Genomic DNA, 6,076 nt, shown 5'->3' on the forward strand with positions numbered 1-6,076 from the left:
CTGGCCAATGCCAGTGAGGAGCAGAGACCTGCCAACAACCACGTGAGTCCACTCAGAACCAAATCCTCTCCCTGTCAAGATGAAGCTGGGTGCCGGATGACACCTAGAGTGCCCCGTGTGTGAGAGAACCCAGCTAAGTCCTCACTGGGGTTCCTGGTTATATACCATGAGATAATAAATGGGTGCTTCCTTAGCTGCTAACTTTCAGGGTAATTAGTCATATAATGATAGGTAGCTAAGACATCGAGGATAGAAGAAGAGATAAGCTTGGGAAACCCTGGGTTGCTGGGATAGTGGGCCAAGGATGAGGGTATTAGGAATTGATGCCTAACCCAAATGAACTGGTGTTTGGAGGTTTGTGATGTGGGCAGCCCAGCCTGTGGGTTTATTTTCTCCCCCTGAAGCCCTGGGCACTGAAGGTACAGCAACAGAACAAGGGGCAGTGGTAACTTCAGATTTAGTCAAAAGCACCACATCTGAAATGGAGCTAGAGCAAGAAACCAGAAGTCTGGACTTCCTCTTTCATGGATGCTCCACTTTGAGATCACGTCTGGAGCACACCTCTGGTCTTGAGGACCAGAGGAAAAGCTGTGTCTTGACCTACGAACTAGGAGCCCAAGAAAGAGGGATGCCCTGATCCCTACTGCACCATCTTCTGTCCTGGAAAGACGATGGCCAAGGGAGACTGTTTTACTGTCATGATGGTGATGATGGTGATGGTGATGGTGATGGTGATGGTGATGGTGGTGGTGATGGTGGTGGTGATGGTGGGGTGATGGTGGTGGTGATGATATGGTGATGGTGATGTGATTGGTGATGGTGATGGTTGGTTATAGTGATGGTGATGGTGATGGTGATGGTATGGTGGTATGGTGGTGGATGTGATGGTGGATGGTCATAGTGGTACATAGTGGTATGATGAGGTACTGGTGGTAGTGATGATGGTACTGGTGTTGGCAAGTGACATGGTGGTGATGGTGATGGTGGTAGTGGTCAATAGTGGTGATGGTGTTGGTGATGGTGATTGTCGTGATGGAGGTGACTGTGATGGTTGTGGTGATGGTGGTAGTAATAGCAAAGTCCATGGACCTTCTCTGCAGAAAAGGGCTCTCTAGCCAAATCATGTTAACTCTCCTCTAAAACCAAATACATCAAAAAGATGAGTATGGTATATGACAGCTCTAGAACATAGCTGGTTACCTAAGGCCCTCCCAAACTCATAGCAGTCAGGAACCCTTGACCTACTGACCCTTGTCTTCTCTCCCACTTGGTTGTTCTAAACCTGGTTCACTATGACTCAGTGGCTACTTCTGCTCCTAATTAAGTGGCCCTAAGCACAAGGAGGGCCCATCCTTAAGGCTTAGCATAGAACCTAGCTTATAATAACAGGCCCTGATACAAATTTAAAGAAACAAACTCTTCAGTAAGTCAAGTTGGGGCCCAGGAACAGGCATGGTTGGATTCCTAAGTCCTCACCAGAACTCTCAGGAAGGCTGGGTCAGGTGGGACATGGGCAGCCTGCGCCTCCCCTAGAACAGAGACAGTTTCAAGCTCCTTTAACCACAGAAGAAACTGTCACGAACATTACTCAAAGGCAGAGAGTCGATTATTGAGTAGGTCTTTGTGTGGCCTGGAAAAAGACATGCTTTGTTAGAGCCCACAACAATAAAAATAATATATAGCATTTCTGATCGCTTGTGTGTCGCTGCAAAACTTTAGATGAATTAATTCATTGATCCCACACAACAACCCAAAATTGTAGGTACTATCATCATCATCAGAATCATCATCATACTCATTTTATGGAGGAAAAATTGAAGACAGGGAATGAGTAACCAAACTGTTCACAGCTACACAGGTAACTTACTAGGTAGCAAGTGGTAAAGCTGGGAGGAGATCCCAGCCAACCTGCCTAACCACTGCACCACACAGCCGGTTGTCCTGAGTGCTTACTGCCCATCAACCTCTCCACTGTGGGGTGGACTACTGCAGACCTGGCAGGATGCAGCTGGCACACGCTAAAGGAGGGCTGGAAGAGAGTCCAATGAAGCAAGCATTGACAAAGATGAAAGCTAGCTTCTGGGGACCAACAAGGCATGGGGAGGTCACGCCCAGCAAGAGAGGGAAGCCATTACACCTCTAGGACTGAAGGGGTAGCAGGAAGTCTTCAGAACTGAGAGACAGAGGTGGCTAGGAAAGGACCACCAACAGCCACTGCCAAACCACACCCCAGCAGGATCGGGGGTCGGGAGCCAGAAATCAACTGCCCTAACCTTTCTCTGCTCCCATCTCTGCCAACCGCTGATGCCAAACCCACACAAGCCAGAGGGAGGGAAGCCATCCTCAGATGCCGCCCTCACAGAGGTGGGGGGGGGTGTCCCAGTTCCAAGCAGGAGAAGGGGGAAGGGTTGTTTGGAGAGCCAATCAGGAACTTTGCAGCAGAGTAGTTGAGATTTAAGAAGTCGTGACTTTCAGGGGTTAAGCAACTCTTCCAAGGTCACAGGCCGGGAGGTGGCAAAGCCCAAGCTGACCCAGCTGCAGAATTCTTCCCACAGCAGCCTCTGTGGCCTCAGTCGCAGCGAGGGAGGTCTCGGTGTGTGCACATTGGTGTAAATGAACACAAACAAGGCTGCCGGCAGCCACCGCAGTGTTTTTATAATGGGATTTTAATTCTCGCCCCCATCACCCCGCTGAGCTGCGAGGCGCTCCTGTTTGTCTACTTCTTGTTAGGCTGCTGCCGGAAAACCTGAAACAGGAGGCGGCTGCACCCGCAAGCCCGCACACGTCTGAGAACGGGGGCGTTCACCCTCTGGCCAAAGCTGCTGCATAGGTACCACAACAGCTTCTGAAAATGCCACCTCCACCTGTGGCTGCTGAGGAGAAGGGACGGTCAAGTGCCCCTTGGGAACTGGCCATCCACCCTGAGCACAGGCTGTGGACCCCACGGAACCTGGTTCCCAGCCCCCAGCCCCCAGCCCCGCAATCCTGCCCGAGGAGGAAGCGCCCTCACTGTGCACCCAACTGCTCAGGCCGAAGCCAGGCAGCACCCTCAGCTCCTCTTTCCTGGGTCCCCACACGCAGTGTATACGCAGGTCCCCGAGATGCCACCTGCCCTTCTGCCTCCCCACCCTCCTGCCTGGCTGGCATTCACTTCCTTTGACAGACTTGTAAACAGAACTCTCTTCATACAATGGCTGCGCGCCTGCAAATTGTGCTTAAACTGCATTTTTGTAAACTGAACCCCAGCTCGCCATTGGCTTGCAGACAGCTCTCTCTGAAATTCGCTCCCCTGCGAATTCTAACATTTTTAACCCCAGCTCTACCACTAGAAAAGAGGCCGGAATCTTCCTCAAAGCCTTTCGTAAGGATCTACTCAGGCTCAGGATTGTGGGCTGTGCCACGGGCTCTTTCACAGCCATCCTGTGCATCTTGAGCTCCTGAGAGCTGTGCCCCGCCCCCCACCCCCACCGGGTCGCCTCTCCCTGTGCTGATGATGACCCTGGTGTGGAAAAGGACCGTGCTGGCTGCTCCCCATTTGGCCCCCCACCCAAATGCACTCTCCTTTTGTCTCCCCACCTGCCCCCCAGCCCCCACCTCCAGGCTGTACCAGCTGTGTGCACTTGTCCCCTGCCTCCAAGTTGGGTCTGGCTTTTGGTGGCTGGCCCTCCCCTCTGGCCCACGGCTTTCTGGCAGTGGCTCCCGGCCCCTTGACCACAGCTCCTGTTGGGAGGCCCCTTCCCCGTTCAGGAGGTGAAGGCTCCCCTCTCCCCCTGGTCCCTGGGTCTTTCCCCATCACATCCAAGCTGGCTCCCTTAACCCTGCTCACAAGTCTGTAAATGTCATTAAACTGCTTTCGCTGGACCCCTTTGAGGGTGCCATCTGTCTCCTGCTGGGACCTTGCCCGATGCGATGACATTCGTGGGAACAATGTTGCTAAGCTCCCAATCCCGAAACTCCCACCCCCGGGTAAGAGGGGGCCCAGACCTCTAGGGGTGGGGCTGGGGCCGGAGTGGGACACCAAGGCAGGGTTTCTCAGCCGGACACTGCTAACATTTGGAGACAGCTCCCCTCGGTGGTGGGGGCTGCCCCGTGCGCTGTGGATTGTTGTTTGGCAGCAGCCCCAGGCTCCACCCACCAGATGCCAGTAAGACCCCCTACCCCCGGGCCACGACAATCAAAAATATCTCCGGATATTGCCAAATGTCCAAGGCAGGGTAAAGTCACCTCCCATTGAGAACCACAGCCCCCCACCCCAAACCCCCCAGGATGAGGGGGCCCCAGCTGAGGGCTGAGATGGCGTGTTTTCCTAGGAGGAGAAGGGGAAGGAATAAGACGGAGTAGACTGCCCAGAAGCCCTGTGGGAGCACAGGGAACGCTCCTCCACGAGTTCCCTCCAGCCCCCAGCCGGGGGAGGCCCAGCCAGCTGGCCCGGCCCCGCTCTGCTAAGTCCTCCAGTGCCTGAGCTCTGGACGCCCAAACGGCTGGCACCTCTTCTTCCCCTGTTCCCGCTCCTCACCCACACCCCCCTTCCTCTCTCCTCTTACCCGCCTTGAAATGATTTTGGGAGGCAGCTGCAGCAGGGGAGTACAGCTGCCGCTAAGTTATCCAAACGATTTATCTTAAGATTCATGCAGAATTCATTGTGTGGGGACCCGGGTGGGCTGTGCTTTAATATTCATGCAGATTGGAAGAAATGTTAATTGTGGGTTTGGGTAATTGCACTTTTGCTTAATTCTCCTCCTCCCGGGCTCAGTTGGCCAGCCCCCTACCCCCTCTCGCCTCCCTCCTGCTTCCTGGATGTCCTCCAGCCCACCATGCAGCTGGGGCTGGACTCAAAGGTTGTGGGGGTGACCTGCCTGGTCCCCAGGCAGAACTGGCCCTGCTGCACCTTTGACAGGGGAGTGAGGGCCGGGCAGGCAGCACTAGGGAAAAGCTGCAGGAGCTTCTGGGGCATTTTGACGGGAAATAGATAACCTGCTATAGCAACCAGATATGTGCAAATTAGCATTGATTATTCTCAAATTTACAGCTTGGGTATTTCAAACCCAAAACAAGCCTTAGTTCCACTCTGATCTCTTCCTCCCTCCCTTCCTTCCTCCTTCCCTGCCGTCTCCCCCCTACTGTTTTCTTTCCCCACATGAGACTGTCAGGGCCCGACCCAGGTGGGAAGCTAGCTTCTGGGTCCCCACCCAGATCTCACCACCACCCCTTGCTCCTCACATCCCTGACCCCGTGAGAAGAGAACCTTCTGGAAATGTCCATGTTCCCACTGCCCAGAATACCCAATCACACAGCCCTACCCCTAGTTTGACCCACACTTTTTTGGTAAATGAGTTTTAGGGCTTGAGGACCAAGCCCCATGAGTGGGTCTCTCCCTCCTTCTCAAACAGGGTGAGCAAAAGGGTGACCCCCAGAGGTCAATGGAACCCTAGAAGAGAGCCTACAAAAGCCCCCCCAGCAGAGGGTCCAGCCTTCAAAGGGGCTTCCTCTATGCCGTCCCCTTCGCATATGGAAGAACTGATTAAGAAAAAGCAACTGCCCAAGCTCACACAGCTACTTCTGGCAGAAGAGAGGTTAGAACACTTTCCCTGAGCCCGATCAGATGACAGAGCATCAGCGCCAGGCAGGAACAGATCCCACACTGAGACCTAAACGGAGATTTGCACAGGCACTTGGTCATCCAGGTGCAGGGAGCACTGACAACCACAAAGGGCTGGCAACCCAAGAATTAGCAACTGCTAGAAGCTGCTCCCTCCCCTGGCTGGAGGGACAAATGAAGGAAAGGCATACTGGCCCCCAAAGCTGATTCCTCCATGGAAACTGGTGGGTCTAACCAGACCTGAGCCACGAAGCAAAGCCAGAGAGGATAGAAGAAATACCCTGGCTTTTCCCTCCTCCCTGCCCTCCAGTCTCCCTCTAGGGTCTCCATTGGCCAAACCCAGCCAGAGCCAGCTGCCACAGTCGGCGCCCTGGAGGCTAAGCAGAGCAGGGGAAGCAGAAAATGGATCAGAGAGCAATGGGCAAATGATAAGCACAATGGCTTTCACCCCAGACATAACCCTTCTCCGCTCAGGCC

The sequence above is a fragment of the Tamandua tetradactyla genome, chromosome 6, assembly GCF_023851605.1.
Source record: "Tamandua tetradactyla isolate mTamTet1 chromosome 6, mTamTet1.pri, whole genome shotgun sequence".
NCBI lineage: Eukaryota > Metazoa > Chordata > Mammalia > Pilosa > Myrmecophagidae > Tamandua > Tamandua tetradactyla.